Source organism: Tachypleus tridentatus, chromosome 8 (assembly GCF_004210375.1).
Source record: "Tachypleus tridentatus isolate NWPU-2018 chromosome 8, ASM421037v1, whole genome shotgun sequence".
NCBI lineage: Eukaryota > Metazoa > Arthropoda > Merostomata > Xiphosura > Limulidae > Tachypleus > Tachypleus tridentatus.
Genome location: NC_134832.1, coordinates 126,738,262 through 126,756,492, shown reverse-complemented (window position 1 = coordinate 126,756,492; position 18,231 = coordinate 126,738,262). Strand labels below are relative to the sequence as shown.

Here is an 18,231-nt window from a genome sequence, read left to right as displayed (position 1 = left end):
ATAGTGGGATTAACCGTCACATTATAACGCCCCTACGGCTGGGAGGGCGACCATGTTTGGCGCGACGCGGGCACGAACCCGCGACCTTCAGATTACGAGTCGCACGCCTTACGCGCTTGGCCATGCCAGGCCATGTTGAAAGTGAAAATATTATTTGGAAATTAAGATCTACAACTGAAGATTAAACGAAATAAAAATGAAAGAAAACCAAATTTAGAGGAACGAGTCAGATAATTAAACGAAGACAAAGAAGAAAAAATACAAAAATGTAAAATAAGAACAAGAAAAAAAGGAACAGAAAATTAGAAGAAAGAGGAGTTTACAGAAAGAGGTTTACTATTTATTGAATTATTAAAATAAAAAATAAATCTCATTGGATTGATTGTTTTGAATTTCGCGCAAAGCTACTCGAGGGCTATCTGCGCTAGTCGTTCCTAATTTAGCAGTGTAAGACTAGAGGGAAGGCAGCTAGTCATCACCACCCACCGCCAACTCTTGGGCTACTCTTTTACCAACGAATAGTTGGATTGACCGTCACATTATAACTCCCCCACGGCTGAAAGGGCGAGCATGTTTGGTGCGACCAGGATTCGATCCCGCGACCCTCGGATTATGAGGCGAACACCTTAACACAAATCTCATTGGAACCATGACTGATGAAGCTACTGGAGACATACGGAGAGAGATTACAATAACATATTGAAGAAGTACACACATGTTATAATGCCAAAATTGAGGCAATGCAGGGCGAAATCAATGAAGTACAGAAAGCACTTATTATTATTATTTTGAAAGTAATCACCTGTTGATGACAGTTCTACTGAATTATTTACTCATTTTCCACTTATGAAATTCTGGCTGTGTGTTGTAATATACTTGTCTTCAAGAATGACACCGTAAGACTGACAGATAACTCAAGGACTTATTAATTTCTAAAATTACTTGATTATGTATTGGAGAAATATGAGCAATGAAGTTGTAACAACTAACTTCTAGTATGCTATTCAAACAAATATATAAACATAGTAAAGTTTTATTTTTTTCAAGTATTAAAATTAAGTTATTCATTCCAAAATGAAAACTATTCCAACCTGACTTTTTAGTATATGTGTGCTATAAGTTTCCTACCTCTTCAGTCGTCCCTTGTCTCTTCCTCACGCAACCTAATAACAGTCTCTAAATTAATGGGAAAATACCATACAATCTGAAATCAATGAACTTTCTTTTAAAAAGCCTTATAGTCTACTCTGAGATAAACCCATGAGATACAACAAAGTAAAAAGGAAATTGAATTTTGATGACAAGACCAAAAAAGGTTTAGGGTTGCGGAGTTCATAGGACCTTCATGGTGATGATTAAAAGATGGAGCGTTGATAACTGTGTAAACAGCGTTTTCTACTGTCAGACAGGTGTGTGATCTGGATGAAGATGAACGATGACTCAAGACATGGCAGCAGTTATGTGGGGTAGTTGGTTCTGGGGAAAACACTGTCATTAATCCACGACTTTTGCTACTAGCTCTGAAACAAAAGGAACAAGAGATGTCTATGGCACCCAGGAACCATAAGAAGATCTTTCCCTAAGGATATGCTTTGATAAAAGAGCCCATGTAACTCTGTATCACAGAGAGGACAGTGGATAGAATACAATGTCCGAAAGCTAGTCGAGCAGTCTCTATTTTACCCTGATTAATGTGCCGGTTAGAAATGTTGAGCTCCACACCTGGCCTTTGCCTTTCTTGGAGCAGAGATAAGAAAAATTGGTGGTGGAAGAGCTCCACTAACATGAGTTATTTCACTGTAAAGATGGCACTCAGTGGACTAGAGAGCCACTATGTGAGGAGAAGCTATTAGCTGAACTAAGAGCAAGTGTGACTGCTCAGCTTCAAGACCCTCAGCTCTTGACAGCATACTCGGCATATCACAGTCTACTTTAACATTAATTGCAGACCTACTTGCAAAGCATTAGCATTAAAACCACGCGAGTCTATGGTGAAAAGAAAGCATGTCTTTCTTCCAGTGGGTGAGAGAAAAGCTGGTAACTAGCTGTGTCAAGCTCTTTACGAATTCAGATAGATAATTGTCCAAAATTAGCATATTTAGAGACAGACGATAAAGTGTCTGAAACTGAATCTCGTGGGCCCTGGGCTTGTTTGAATCAAATATTTAACACGAGGGGCAGTTTCACAACTTTAATGATTGACCATGGCGCCAATGCTAACATTCTTGTGTCAGTTGACACAATAAGCATATCAACTAAGACATTCATGTAGTTGAGAAAAAGATAACTTGCTTCTGAAGTGCCTGATTGATTTTCGGTACAAATACTGTCACACTTATAAGAGTAGTGTCAGTTATCATGAACGTGTTGTAAGGTTTCTCTTGGACATATGAGACAACACAGTCAAAGAAAAGACCTTCCAGCCTGAAGATTGGGTGTGACAATAGTATATGCCTGCTTAAAGTTATGAGATAGCAAATTCTATTTTTAATGATTATGTTTATGTTTATCATTAATTTGTTATTTTATCTTATAGTTTAGTTTATCTAAGAAGTTTTAGTTGCATTTAAATCTTAACTTATATTCTACATAATTTGTATTTTGAGTAAAAATATATTTGTGTTTAATAAAAATGACATCAGCTTCCCTAGTGGTGATGTACAGATATTATTTATGATTACATGAGGTTGTACTCTCATAACTTACTCTGTGAATAAATACCCTACCAGAAGCTTCCCTAAGAGAGAGAAAGTCACGAGATAATTATTGAATGGTACAGTTATTGCTCTTTGTCGCTATTTAAAGACTGCCGTACCAGTTGCGTAAACAAATTAATGCAGACTAACGCACGTGCTATACCTCGTGACAAAACAAGACATTTGGGTTTAAATTAAGTTTGATTACGCCTAACATAAAAACTAATTAACAGAACTGAAATTATGACCTTATAGAAAGTCATGAGACTCGTGAGAGACACAGTAAAGTGCTGTGCAGCTCACAACACCTGCATTACATCTCATTTTACTAACAATTTAGTTAATAAATTGACTGTCCAGCTGTTACGTATTGCTATATATCTTGGACGAGTTTCCGATTTATTATGTTACTTATAACTATTTCAAATAACAGGAAATTTAAATTTGGAAGTTAATTAAATATTAAAGGGCCCAGCATGGCTAGGTGGTTTAAGGCACTCAACTTGTAATGTGAGGGTCACGGGTTCGACTCCCGGTCGCCCCAAACATACTTGCCGTTTCAGCCGTGGAGGCGTTATAATGTGACAGTCAATCCCACTAGTCTTTGGTAAAAGAGTAGCCCAAGAGTTGGCGGTGGGTGGTGATGACTGGCTGCCTTCCCTCTAGTCTTACACTGCTAAATTAGGGACGCTAAATTTAGCGCGAAATTCAAACCAAACCAAACCAAACCTTACACCTACACCAATGAGGTAGGAGTTCCAGATAGGTAGGAGGTAGTTATGATATATATGAGTAATATGCCACTGACAGACCTAAGCGTAGGTTTTGCATCACAATTTGCTGACGATGTAGCGGTCTGGAATTGTGCAACCACTCCTTCAATAGCAGAAACGAACCTCCAACCAGTCATGAATAACTTAGAAGAATACGATCAGAAATATAGAGCAAAAATTATTATTCCGAAAAACCAAGTAACACTATTCACCAGATTAAATAAACTGAAAAAAGATCCACCGAACCTATACATGAACGGATCACTTTTACAGACTGATACCTCGGCTACATTTTTAGGATTAACTTGTGATACCAAATTAACGTGGATACAGCATACCAACAATATCCTGAGTAGAATCTGGAAACGAGCAAATTATGCAAGAAGCCTATCGGATAAAAATTAAGGCATTTCTCCTGATAATATAATAAAAATCTACAAAACATACATACCATAGGAACATAGGGCCGCAATCACTTGCGGATTCATTAACAGGCTGGTTTTGAAGTGAGCAGATTGTTAGCCTACCGTACAACCCCCAACCAGGAGGAGAAACCTTAGCCGTCCCTAATTTTGCAGTGTAAGACTAGAGGGAAGGCAGCTAGTCATCACCACCTTTCCTGTTATTTGGGATGCGAACCCGCGACCCTCGGATCAAGAGTCGCACGCCTAACGCGCTCGGCCATGCCGGGCAAAACATACATTACATCCATTATTTAATACGCATGTCCAGCCTGGATAAACATAACACAAAACAACAACATAAACTGCAGAAAATACAAAATTTAATCATAACCTCAGCTTATAAAGTACCTTGCAGTACTTCATTCACATTTATGCACAAGTGTGCAAACTTAAGAGACAGTATCCGATAGACTCTTGCATAATGCACTAAATTATTTTAATAAAAACTGGGATAAAAATGATTTATTGTGTGATCTACATACATGATTAACATAGTCCTAAGTACCTCTCTCTAATGAATATATATTTAAGAAATATAAATCAAGCTGGCCAGCATGCACTAGACGTTTAGAATTAGTATAATATTCAAAGTTTATAAATATTTTTATATAAATAGATTCAAAATATAAATTAAAAAAAAAAAAAGCAATTCAAGGCAATATATGGACAACATAATAAAAGTTACGGATGGAGGAATAGGTCTTTTGCACCTGACTCTCCTGGGTATCAAAATTTACAACATACCCAAATACCCATAAAGAAGCGAAGCGAACCTACACCAACAAAGTATGTCTAACAGTCAGTGACATATAAGTTTAGTCTTAAAATTTCAGTCAAATGGAACAAGCTTTGAGTGAAGGTAAATTCAAATATTTCAAAATAACAGACGACTTTCAGATAGCAGACGACGCTTGTGAAGACGTTCACGTGCACACTTTGCTAAGCCTTATGGGCGTTTGACCATTTTATTTTGATTTCCTGTTTAGAATATAAATTTCAAGCAGTCATAGAGAGTTTTGTTTCACATTTTGAATTTAACCGTGTTGTATTTGTAAATTCAACGAAGTGAACTTGAAAATAAAGACATTGATAATATCTTGGCAATCCTGAAGCCGTGGCGAACGAAAAGTAAAGATGGTGCAGACTGCTTGTATACAAGTGTCTATCTATAGGACGATTTTTTTCGTTATTACTGTGAGTTATCTACATTCAATTTCAGTAGTATTTTACTTTTTAAGGAAGTTTAATGTCTCGGGTTACAGTAATATGAAGAAGAAATAAGGATTCAGTTTCGTGTAAATTAATTTGGAATAATAACGTTAATAGCCTTTTTTGGTTTGAATTTTGCGCAAGGCTTTTCTCGGGCTATCTGCGCTAGCCGTCCCTAATTTAGCAGTGAAAGACAGCTAGTCTTACAGCTCTTGGGCTATTTTTCTACCAACGAATAGTAGGATTGACTATAAATAATAACGCCCACACGGCTGAAAGGGCGAACATGTTTGGTATGACGGGGATTCGAATCCGCGACCCTCGGATTACGTGTCGAGTGCCTTCACCACCTGGCCATGCCGGGTCTAATAGCCAAGAATATGATGATGCTTTTAAATTAATAACAGTTATTTATATATGAAGTTTAACTTTTTATTTTAAATTTTCATGAAGAAAAATGAATTGAGAAATCTGCCTAAAAAGTTATTCTTACCAAAGTTTTTAAAATTAAATGTTTTTATACAAGAAATTAAAGCTTCACTTTCCATCCAAAATAAGAAATATACTGATAAAAAATTATTATTATTTATTATGTTATTATGAACATGCTAAGTTAAAGTCACTGTAGCCTTATTAGTTTTGAAAAAGAAATACTATTTTGTAGAAAATGTTCAATAAACTCCTGTAAATTCAATCAAAAATATACCTGACTTACATTTGTTACAATTACAAGACAACCATTGTTTGTGATTCAGATATAGCAGTGGAATGGAGGTAACAACAGTATGTCATAAAAATCACTTTATATAGTTGGAATGGCAGAATTATATTTTAAAGCAATGTGACTCTATAAGTAACATTGGAAATTATGTTTATCAAAGTTCTTAAAATATGTTTTAATTATTTTTGAGGTGTTTCTAGTGTTTATTGTGGAGTTTTGGTGGCCCTAATGCCATATAACAATGCCCCTATCATGTGTGTGTGTGTTTTCTTATAGCAAAGCCACATTGGGCTATCTGCTAAGTCCACTGAGGGGAATCAAACCATGATTTTAGCATTGTAAATCCATAAACTTACTGCTGTACCAGTGGGGGACCCCATCATGTAATGAATGAAACTTAGATTCTTATTAACTTCATGTGAGAAGATATGCATGTTGAAATGATTTCAGTCAAAAACTTTAAATATTATAGTGAAATAAACATAAAAAAATTAGTAAGCCTACACCACAGTATTTTAAAAAGAGATGGTACAAAAGTAAGAATGTCAGAGTTATTTAAATATAGAGAGGTCTTGCACAATTGTCAGAAAGTCACACTGTTTTGTAATTTACTTTGCTATGCTGGATGTCAAATGATTACATTCATCTTAGGCAAAAAAATGACAAATTTGTCTTCTAATATTTTATTACCTGACTCTGTAAATTATCTCAGAAATGTGAATAAGTAAGGTATACCGAGATAGTAAACAACTATTAAGTCTTGGAGCCATGTCTTCTGCTAAAGACAATGTTTGTGCCATTAACAACAGGTGAAGCTTTACTCAATTTTGTATTTATATAGAATGGAATGGAGTATTTCAAGTCCAGTATGGTGTTGTTGAATAAAACAGGAACTTTATGATGTAACATGCACAACCTCTTCAAGCAATTCTACAGGGTAAGAATTATTTTTGTTCACTTCAGTTGTGATTACTACATATTTTAACACTATTCAATGGTGTTGGAAGGAATTGCAATGTGGGGGTGCTTGATTAAACATGCAGATAATATAATAATATTACCTATAGTTGCTATATAAGTCAAATAGGTAAAAGTGGAAGTGGTAAAGCACTTCTGGTTCCAATGTTCTAACCAAAAATTGTGTTATACTAATTTCACCTGTGTAAGTTATTTTCACTTTTGAAAACCTAAACTGAAAAATCTGTTTTTGATCCTAAATTTCAGGTTATTAATTTCTATAAGATTTATATTGTAGATATTTGCAAAACTGTACTTTATTTTCTGTAAAAATAATACAAATTCCCTACTGTATAAGATTCAGTAAAAGATGTGGAGTGTCACTGAGTTACGATATAATACACATCATGTATTCAGTTGGTTGTTATGACTGGATAATTCCTATGTTAGTCAAAATCATTGTGACTTTATGTTGTAATTTAAGAAGTGATTATACTGAAATATAAAACCTTTTAGATATATATGACATTCTCCATGCTATGCTGTAGGGATATATCATTAAGTACTTGAAAGTTTGCCCCACAGTGGCTCAGCAGTATGTCTGCTGACTTACAACACTAAAATCCGGGTTTCAATACCTGTGGTGGGAAGAGCACAGATAGCCCATTGTGTAGCTTTCTGCTTAGTTCAAAACAACAACAACTTGAAAGTTTCAGGGCTTGAGCTTGTGGGCATGGGAAGTTTTAGTATTTTATTATGGTCAACATTCAATTATTTAATCCTATAATAAAGCTTAAAAAAAAATCCAGTGACATCTAAGGACAGCTGTTCTTCACCTCAGTAAAACTAATTAACTAAGATGAGGGTTATTTTCCATTAGCTCAAATATAAATAAAGAATTAATATTTGTGTAGTGTTCATTTTCACCATAATAGAGTCCATATTTGAATCTCTGGAAGGTTTTAATATTAATTTTCATTTTCTATTTTACATAGACATGTATACTATTATGTGTTTAAGTCACTCAAGTTATTAAGGTCTTGCTCTGTTAGTAGTAGTAAAGGTAACAGAATTTCAGGATATAATATTGTTTTTATAGATACATTACTGGGGAAGGACACAGAATACAAGTACTAATAGGCTTAATTCAAGGTTGCTTTTTCTTCTTCAATCTTTACACTAAATCCATATCAATTTATGAGATTCCTTGTAACTGGCTAATTCATGAATGGCCTGGCATGGCCAGGTGGTTAAGGCACTCAAATCATAATATGAGGGTCACGGGTTCAAATCTCTGTCACACCAAACATGCTCACCTTTTCAGCTGTGGGGGCATTATAATGTGACAGTCAATCCCACTATTCATTGGTAAAAGAGTAGCCAAAGAGTTGGCAATGGGTGGTGATAACAAGCTGCCTTCCCTCTAGTCTTACACTGCAAAATTAGGGACAGCTAGTACAGATAGCCCTCAAGTAGCTTTGCTCGAAATTCAAAACAAAACAAACCGATTCATGGACAGCTATCTGCAGAGTATCTGTAGAAGCCAAAGTTTGCTATATATATTTGTAATGGATGAACCCATCAAAATGCAATAATGGATGATTGAAGATGATCAATGCAGAGTTAGACCTTAAATATTTTATCATCATCTAGGTGATGTGTAAATATACAATTGTTGCAGTATAAGCTAGATTTAATATAAAACTGTTGAGTGTCAAGTGCTAAATGATGGAGACTGTAAAATTATTTTCAGTCTCATAAGTTTTGTATCTTGTAAGTTACGTTATCATTTTGCATGTCTTTTAATATAATAGTAAGACTAGTTGGTCCCATGGTGTAAGTATGATATAAAGTTAAAAACTTTCAGTAATCCCTATTAAATTTATTTTAATGAATTTCAGTATCTTCTGTGTTTTATGAGTATAGGGTGTGACCTAGGACCAGTGAAAAGCTTAATTTGTTGTTCTTATACCTGTTTTATAAAAATCATTGAGTGGGCCTAAATAGAATATTGATTGAAAGGATTTGGGGGAGGGGCTTCTAAGAGGATTCTGGGAATAGAAGATAAGTTTTATGCTTCTATAAGATTTATTTTTTCTTGTATTTATTAAAAAGTTATTTGCACTAATCCATGTAAGAAAGGAGATTTTTTTTAGTTTAAAGTAGGGTTTGCTTTCCAAGCAAGTTGGGTTAAGCTATAAGTCATTTTCCAGGTCTAATCAGAATTTTTTCCACTTAGGTGAGTCAATCCACCAACTTCTCAATTTCTAAGTGAATGCTTTCCTGAAATCAGAGGTTCACTGTTCTCTTCTTATTGATAAAAGTGTTAATACCCATACCAGCCATTCTGAGATACAGTTTTATTTCAAGTGGGTTTCTCGTCATCAAGGTTCACTATTTATTAATTTCTTACTAACTGGATGTAGCATAAACATCAAAGATACTAATGTTGTAATCATTATATAATGGTTCAGATGGAGAGTTTATTGCTTCAGACTTGAGGTCTTGACAGCTCAATTAACAAAATACTGGATCTAGCACAACAGTGTGAGCGAAAGGCACTGGAATGAAGCCCTTATGACGCATCAACTGTTTCAACTTTCTTAGTACTGAAAACATAGTATAAAATAACATCTCTTGTCATCAGCTAGTTGAAATATTAATTACAAAAACAAATATTTCCTGACAATCACAAGATCTTTAGCCCTTTATGAGAAAAAACTCATTTTCCTAGTTGGACTCCATAGTGTTCGACTTTCATATCAACAAGCTTGTTTCTGTCAACAACCTGAAACTTTCAGTTAAATATTTACCCGTGATGAAAAGATCAGATGGTTTGTGGGTGTATTTGTAAAACTTTTTACAGTGAGAGTAAGAAAACTAGTATGATCTTTTGTAAAGCTTTAAAAAGATATATATTACATTTTTTGTTGTACTATTTTAAAAAGAGTTTAGAGACGGAATGTTTTCTTGTTTTCAAAGTGAGATAAAAAGAGTCATAAACTATATACACTTGCTTTTTCTACATCAAATTAAACTGAATTATGAAATGTACATAAAAAAACTGGCTTTACAGTTATGTGATTAATGCTCCAACTGAAATTTGTTGTGAAAGTGATAGATGTACTTAAATGCTTAACACAAAATACGATGGACATTAGCAGCTATTATAATATATTGTTGTAATGGTTTCTGTTGTTGTGTAAGTTTTATTAGATTATTTTATTAAAAACAAAATGTAAAATACAGTACACTTAATGATGAAGAAAGTATTTTATTTTTTTAACTGCAATATAAAACTATTATAATGCCTAACTTTGCAATTAATAATATTTCAATAAAATTTCCAGCTGCTTGCTAATTTTCTCATACATAAACAGTTGCACTTTTCATATCTCTGTTACTTAATTGAATACACAAAACCAATGTTCATAAATATAAACTTGCATTTTTATGTCATTTAAATCATTTCATGAATTGTGAAAAAAAAATTTAGCCATGAAGCTATATACTCATCACAATGTATCAAAACTCTTTACCTAAAAAAGAGCAATACAAACATTTAAATTAAAATGAAAATATTCTATAGTTATCCTCCTCCCTATGTTATGAAGGTTCTAATACATAATAACAAAAACTTGACAGTTAACAGCATTAATATTGATAAATGTAGACATTACAATCATTGATTAAATGTATGACACAAAACACAATCAAAATCTCTACTAATTTACTACCTCCAAACTGTTCAGTTACCCAAAGTGTTTGGTTTTATTTTTTTGTAGCTTAGAGTAGAAGATTGGATGAGATTTTATCTTCTATTGGATAAAGCAGTTTTTTCACTGGGAGAGTTATTTTCAACTAGAAGGTCAGGAATATGAACTGGTGGTTCCAACTTTGGTAAGTGTCTGAAAATGGTCTTCACAAGAATCTAAGACTCTTAGTAGGTAGTCTTGCTTATAGCAAATTTCATAGGCAATCATAATGGATGATCTTTGATTTGAACCACTCATCTCTTTCTGAATTCTTCTCTGTTGCAGTTCAGATTAGCTGTCTTTATTACTTATGCTTCTAATTATGCTGTTACTTGAAATTCATATTCAGTCTCTGGACATGGCCAGGTGGTTAAAGCGTTCAAGTCGTAATTTGAGGGTTGAGGGTTGTATCCCTATCCCACCAAACATGCTCGCCCTTTCAGCTGTTGGGACATTATAATGTTACAGTCAATCCCATTATTCATTGTTAAAAATAATAGCCCAAGAGTTGGCGGTGTGTGGTGATGACTAGCTGCCTTCCCTCTGGTTTTACACTGCAAAATTAGGGACAACTGGTGCAGATAGTCCTTGTGTAGCTTTGTATGAAATTAAAAACAAAACAAACCAGCCTCTGGTGGTGTAATTGTTGTATGATGCATAAGGTTGTAAATGTCATGAAATGTGAGTGTTTCAAGCAAGTCTAATCTTAAACCCATATTTCCATATGAACCTATTCCAAATATGTACTTTTACCTGGTATATTTTATGATATCATCTGCTTAGTTTATGATTATCTGTTTATTCTTTACAATCTCAGCTCTAATGCCTAGATTTTTCATGTTTATTGAATTTCCTTTTCTTATTTTATCCTTTGTGAGCAGTTATTTTATTTTGTTCAGGGTATGTGTGATGCTACTGACAGTATATCCTTTTAAGTTACAGTTGAAACAACTGTTGTCTTGTGTTTCACTTCTTCCCTTCTGAGTAAACAGATGCCTGATTAATTCTTCAAGTTTGTTTAGACTTCCATCAAAGTAGTTGATGTTTCCATGTTACTTAATCTGACAGTCTCATAGATATTTAAGTGGTGCTTTTAAGTTGTTTATTTATAACTTTAATTGATTCAAGTTCCATCCAGAGCCAAGTGGACAACTTTTTTTAAAGTTGCACATATACTTTGCATTAACCTATTTTGCATATCATCATCCACTATGGCCTCTATGAAGTGGTCATTTGGTTAACTGGACAGGTCTTTCCATAACTTTCGCAAGTTTCGCTAACATCTAAACTTTACTTCTCACGCTGCTTCTAAATGTTACTTTAGAAACTCCTTCTGGTGTAATGCCTCAAAATCAATTTGGTGCCTCTCATGTATGTTTTTATTATCATCTGTTTCTTTACTGTGATTTTGTATTAAGTTAAAATGTTTGTTAGAAGCTTTTAATAAGCCAGCAGATATATAAAGGGTTGTCTTGTTTTGTTTAAGAGTGGTGCTCTGAGTGTTTCATTTTTTCAGACATGGAATAATGTGATTTTCCAATATTGTATTTTTAACGGACTCTACTTGTCAGAACAGCTTGGATATGGTCAGTTTCAACAACTTCAAAGAAGTTCATACTCTGTTCTTTTGTTGCATTTTTACAATTGAAGGTGTAGTAGTGGTGCACTTATCTTGTGGTTAAGAGTTGGTTTTCTTGCTTAATGGCAAGAAGTTCTGGAATTTTAAGGTGTGTTTCTTCTTGTGAATGAGGATGATGCAGAAGAAACTGGAAATAGGCATAATCTCATATTCAACTTGACAGTTTATAAAGAATATATGCTTAAAACCCTGCGAAACAAGGTTTAAAATATGAGAAAATCAAAAGTATTTGAAGCAGTAGTTGAGAAAATTAAACAAATGATTAGAAGAAATCTTTCCATTGTCATTCGTAATAGTATAATCATAAAAAAACTGATAAAACTAAATACTATATTTGTTTTTTGTTAAATGTTCTGAAGAAAATTGCTACTTTGGTTATACTTTCTTGGACTCTATTTCATACATGATTAAAAAAAAAGTTATAAAATAGTTATATTTACATGCCTATTTAAAATGTGCCTTTAAAATAATCTAGTTTAAAAATGCTCTCCAACTTTAAATTCAAACAACATCTACTGAGCACCTTGCTAGTGGCGTGTGGGTTTACATGCCTGAAGAGTGATCAGAGGTATATTGGATAATATTAGGTTAAAAGGCTCTGTAGTAGAATAAAGTAATACTGTAATGTTAAAACCTACAGAAGTAGTGTTAATTAACCAAATGAGAGTCATACCTACCTCCAGTTTCTTCCACATCATTTCTTTCCCAAAAAGAATTGCAACCTAGTATGGTAGCATCTCTTGCCATTAAGATAAGAAAATTTGATTGTTGAAAACAAGATAGACTAAAAACTTCACAGAAGTGAGGATTGATGAGTAAAGTTATGGTTAATTTGTGTCATACAATAATATAAAGAATGTGAGTGGGTTTATGAATAAAGGTACTTGTTTCTTTTCATGAGCATAGATGATAGTATTTGGATAAGTGACATATCTGCTGAGATAAAGTGGATTTTCTTTGTCCAGTAGCTATTTACTAGTCATGTTTCATCAGCCATCAACCTGGCCAAAATCCAAGTTACAAAATAAAGTTGCAGAAGGGATTACCATCCTTAATGACATGCATGATTACTGTTCTTAATGTCATGCAGGTGTTTAAAATGATAAGTTTTGAGCTTTAATGTTTTTATTTACCATCCTTTAGTTTGTGACCAATCAGATCCTTGAGGTGCACATCTTTTACTCACTGATCTGAAAAGATGGTTCTTAACTTGGTCTTAACTGTTATAAGCATTTTATGGTACTGTTTTAACAGAAACAGATGTCAATCTAGAACAAGGAAAATATTTTCCAGTTCCAGTTAAGTATAAATAAACTTTTTTTAATCATCCTTAAGGCACTTGTAAGAACTTGGTTATCCATTGTGCATTATTTCTCTTTTACTACAGTTAAATTGTCATTATTCTGATAGCACAGTCAGACAACACTTGCATAATTCTCCATGCCATATGAATTTTATTGAAATTACTGATATCGTATTGTTGAGAGTAGGAAATGTAAACATTCTTAACTTGTGAGAAAAACAATTTAGGCCTGTAGTGGTTTGAAACGTTCTGGACCATGTTAAAAACTTTCCTGAATAAAACTGATTGTTTTTGTTATACTTGTTATTAATTTTGTTCCCCTAGGATAAGTAGTTTTTTTAATATATCATCATTCTAAATATGGGGTTTTCTTTTTAAACATACTAGTTTTTTTCTACTTCAAACTCAATGTATAGACCTAACTTGTTTAACCATATGTATCCATGTATGTGTCAATCAGCTTGTCTCATCACACAACAAAAATACAATAGTGGATGCTGAATTTTGTCAAACATAATTAAACTTTCAAAATTCATATTCAGATATCTATTTTATACTTAATACATACTATATAAAAAAACATGGTTTGAAAAATATAATTAGATAATATAATTAGGATCAATTGTATAATATGTTTATAAGTAAGCAAACAATTATTTATAAGCATAAAGTTGAGTTTTATTAATGGTAGAATATACCACGTTTCTACTGAACATTGGTCTTCTTCATAATTACAAAGACAAAAAACACAAGGATTAAATGGATGGATGGTGAATAGACCTTGCCAAATATAGTTGCTAGGGCCATTATCATGGTTTAGTGAGAGATTGTTTTCTTTGATGATTTCTGTCGTTTTTGAACAGAATCTTTCTTTTTTAGTTTTGAGTTGATGTAGAAGAATAATTTCACCCCAGAGTATTCGGTGATTTAGTTTCAATGTCTTTTCAAAGTTTTGCAGTTTTAGAGGGAACAGTGAAAATGAATATGCTAAAGTCTCAATATGCATAGCATGAGAGTATCTAATTGAAGTGAAAGACATTTTTCATCTTTATTTACACTGTGAAATAAATGCATACTCTATTATCATGAACTGCTTTCTTGGGGTTATCAAGCTACACTGAATAATAAAATACACTTAGTGAAATTTGAATGCAAGAGCATGATCTTTAAATATTTTGTAAAACAAGAGTAACCCAAGAGATGGTGGTGGATGATATTGACAAGCTTCCTTGTCTCTAGCCTATTACTTCAAAATCATACATGACTAGCACAGATAGCCCTTGGGTAGATTTACACAAACTCCAATAAATAAACAGGCAGGCACTGATTTGGTTCATTAGTGTCAGATAACAGAGTATAAAGATAACCTGGTTGTTTGAAATAGAATATATATATGAAGTTTAAACTACCATAGAAGTAGACTAGGACTGAAGTGGTGCAGAGTGTGAAAAAAGAATAAACTGGTTCCAATAGTAGAATATACATATTAAATTGATTCCAAAAATAGTATATATGAAAACTAATCTGGTTTGAAATGTAAATGTGGAGTAAGTTGGCTTATAAATGAGACAGAAAAAACAAATAATTATTTCATAACTAGAATGTAAAGCAGTGTTCACAACAACAGCAAATCAAAAGAAACCTTTTTGTTTAAAGTTTGATTTTTGTTGTTACCACTGTATAATATATCATTCTTCTTGTTGCTTACTTAGAATGAGATACTGTAGTTTTTGTTTAAATTGGACTTTGAGTATGACTATGTAAGAGGGGACTTCTACAATACTTTTTAATTGGCACCCTGCCTAAAATAACAAACTCTATATCTACAGCTAAAATCTAATCTACACGAAGAAATGAAGAAGATAAGTATCTCTATTATACTTGTACATGGACTTCAGTAATTAGGTCTGAATACCATATCCTTATCATTGATATAAAGTGAATATGAGTTAGTTGATTCATGTCATTGACTTTTATTTTCAGAACAGATATTACGAGAAATTATACCTGTATAAAAAAGTTAATTTTATTTCAAGTAGCATATATTTTGTATTATAATTTTAGTTGTTTATAACTTACAAATCTATTTTACTTGCAGAAAAAAATGTTTTTAAGTAACTGTAAATGATACTTTATCAAAAAACTTTCAAAAATTTTAAAATCTTCTCTATGGTTCTTAAACAATACTTTAGACATTTAAAACTCTAGAAAGTGTAAAAAAACTTAATTTTTCAATTTCCAGTATTTTCAAATTATAACATTTGAACTTCATGTATATGTGTGTGCGTATAGGTATGTGTTACAATTATGATTCTAAAAAATTGCATAGAAGAAAAAACACTTTAATCACAAAAGCAAGAAACCTGGTATACTGAATGTTTCTGGATGGTACACCATATATCTTCAGGAGAGAATTTGGAATAAGTAGGAAGTGTAAATTATTTTAAAAATTATTATTAAAAATGTAATTCATAATTATTGTAACCAGCATTGACAACATAGAAGTTTTTAGGTTGATTTTGAATGGAATGAGGTGTGACTGGCATTTGATGTACAAAAAGAAAGGGACAAGGTAGAAAAATATAGTGTTAGAAATAAAATAAATCAGACTGTGATAATTTTAATATTTTTTCATAAAATGAATGTAATCAGACAGTCATAGACCATTTTGAATCCAACATTAGAAAGTATGAAGTAAGTATAGAGTAGTCAAACGAAGTAGAGACAATGTAGTGAATATTCTAGAAACAGTATCTGCATATATTTATTGTTGATTTATTGGGTTAATTTAAGTATTATATCAATGACTGTTGAAAATCCGCTACAATGTGTATGACTCATGTCTGTCGTAAGCCACATGACACATCCATATGGGAAAATAATATTGTTTCTGTGGTATGTAAATTTAATAAAAGTAAGATTATATACATTAATGTCAACAGGTATTGAGGGAAGTACCTTTTTGACATAGTTTAAATGGAACTTTATGAATTAATAAAATACATTTGATTTACATGTTAGTATAAGTTACATCTACTCTGGACAGGAATTATAGAAAACTTGATTCTGTTTCAATCCTGGCAGTTTTGGGGCAGACACTTGATACTTGCATATTGCTACATAGGAACAGGAGTTGATTAAGCAATGGGTTAAGACTTGGTTCAGATTTTGATCTGCTTGTAAAATTTATGTTTACTTGGAATTGATGTTACAGAATGTACATGAATATTTCATGGTTAAATGCACCAGTTGATTAAAGATATCTTTGTGTTCCTTCCATCATACCAACGGGTCAGCTGAAATTATTCCATTACTGAAGTACAAACACTTGAAGTTGATAAAATATTAATTTATGTTGTTAAGTCAATAGTGTTACCTAAAATTTAATTTAAGACTCTTCTTTCTACAGGAGGTGAAACAACATCTGGTTCAATCTTCACTTGCCTCAAATAGTCTTGGTTGGTACGGCTATTGATTTTTTTAATATATTTGACAGCAATATCTGAAACTGCTGTCTTTATTTCTTCTGGTAACATACACAGAGACTTGTACTGTCATTGCAGTCATGAGAGTTGGCTCATCTGTTTGGGGAAGAGTTATGCCATCATCACCATTAGAAAACTTATCATGGAATCTGCTCTAACTGTGCCCTCAAAGTTGGCAATAAGCCTGAAGCATGAATCTGAAGAAATGTGAACCCTCTTCATCAAGTTATACAAAAGCATAAAACACTACTTGAAGAAGAGGTGTCTTCTTTAGCCAAGACCTTTGTAGCATTCTTGAGCTGTTTTAGTACAGGTTCAAGTGACTCTAATATGTTCCATTCATTGTCAATGAGATCCATGGATTTTCAGAAGCCAGCAGAATGTAAGGCAGGATTAATTCCAACTTAATAAATGAATGAATACAAAATAAAGTGCATGAGATTGAGAATTATGAAAGGTCAAACTTCAGTGATACTAGAATCAAAGTGTTAAACATTACTTTACTATGTTAGTCAGTATGGCACTAGCATATGTTTGTTTAAAGTCTGCAGCTTAAAAAATTGTTTAACTAAATCATATTTAAAGATATTTAGTGCTGTGTTTTAAAGTATCATAACTTGGAAATCATTGTGGCTTATAAAAAATCTATGGAGTCAAACAATTATACATTTCTTGTTGGAGATTATACCAGGATTTACATCCATTGTGCTAATATTTAACAAATACTGATGTATCTTAGAGTAATACCTTTCTGAAATATTTTTGTTAGTGTATGCCTTTGACTGTTACTTGGGAAGTCATTAGATACTTGATATTCTCATTAATTAGTTTAGAAAACTAAAAATGACACAGTCAAAGGCATACACAAACAAAAATATTTAACAAATACTGATGTATCTTAGAGTAATATCTTTCTGAAATATTTTTGTTTGTGTATGCCTTTGACTGTGTCATTTTTAGTTTTCTAAACTTATTAATGAGAATATCAAGTATCTAATGACTTCCCAAGTAACATGTTTGACATGTTGTAGTTTGATCATAGTACAGTGAAAATGCATTATTCTGTATAGATTAGATTATGTATTGTACTTAAATTTCAGGAATATTATTATTGTGTGCCTTACCAGGTATTTTTTGACACATTAGTGTTTTCTCGGTGATTAAGTTAAGTGCACATTTATTATGTAAGTTATTAATGACTTCTCAGTATATGCATACCACATCTTAAA

General features: G+C 32.7%; 1 long non-coding RNA gene across 1 annotated transcript; it reads left to right on the top strand.

Annotated features, from left to right (window-relative positions):
• The first annotated feature begins 4,746 nt into the window (after positions 1 to 4,746).
• Positions 4,747 to 17,782, top strand: LOC143223446 (uncharacterized). The gene is made up of 3 exons (XR_013012918.1): positions 4,747 to 5,127; positions 6,705 to 6,800; positions 16,927 to 17,782. It is a non-coding gene; the product is annotated as an uncharacterized LOC143223446 (long non-coding RNA).
• Positions 17,783 to 18,231: the final 449 nt, after the last annotated feature.